The following is an 894-nucleotide window of genomic DNA, read 5'->3' as shown; positions in this document are numbered from 1 at the left end:
TAAGGAGAAATAGACAACTCTACAGTTATAGTTGGAAACCTCACCACTCTCTCAGTAATCAATAGAATATGTAAACAGAAAATCAGTAAGGATATAGATGACCTGAATATCAGAATCAGAGAACATGATGAACTGAAACTCTCCTCCAGAAAATAGAAGAGTAGGGAAGACTTTCTAACTCATTTTATGATACCAGCATTACCCTAATATTTAAGCCAGTTAAAGAAATTGTAAGAAAAAGAGACTATAGACTAATGTCCCTCATGCACATAGATTCAAAAAATTTTAACAAAATATTAGCAAATTGAATTTTTATTTTATTTATTTTTATTTTTATTTTTTTAACACATACAGCACCTGGTCTTCCTAGATGGTCTCCCATTCAAGTACTAACCAGGCCCAACCCTGCTTAGCTTCCGAGATCAGATGGGATCAGGCCTGTTCAGGGTGGCATGGCTATAGACACGAACTGAATTTTTAAAAATCTAGTAAAAGGGTTATATGACATGATCAAATAAAAATTAGTCCAAGAATTAAAGACTGAGTCAAAATCCAATCAATGTTATACATAATAATAACAGACTGAAAAATAAAAGTCATGTAGTCATCTCAAAAAAAGAACTTGGCAACATTTAATATCCATATATAAAATATTTTATAATATCCTCATAATCTAAGAACAGAAAAACAGTAACAATCTAATAAAAGACTGGGAAAACTTGCAGGTAACATTATGTTTAATGATAAAAGACAAAATGCTTTTCCACAAGAATGGGAATAAGGCAAGGATGTCTTCTTTCACCACTCCTATCCAATACAATACTGAAAGTTCTATCAGTACAAAGGGAAAGAAAAAAATAAAAGGGATATAGATAGCAAAGGAAGAATTATAAT

General features: G+C 31.2%; 1 pseudogene; it reads right to left on the bottom strand.

The window, feature by feature from the left end:
* Positions 1 to 345: 345 nt before the first annotated feature.
* LOC118604113 lies at positions 346 to 464 on the bottom strand (annotated as a pseudogene).
* Between the last annotated feature and the right edge of the window lie 430 nt (positions 465 to 894).

This window comes from Rousettus aegyptiacus, unplaced genomic scaffold, assembly GCF_014176215.1.
Source record: "Rousettus aegyptiacus isolate mRouAeg1 unplaced genomic scaffold, mRouAeg1.p scaffold_m13_p_6, whole genome shotgun sequence".
NCBI classification, from domain to species: Eukaryota; Metazoa; Chordata; class Mammalia; order Chiroptera; family Pteropodidae; genus Rousettus; species Rousettus aegyptiacus.
Note: the sequence above shows the minus strand (reverse complement) of the source record. Positions and strands in the feature narration are given on the sequence as shown.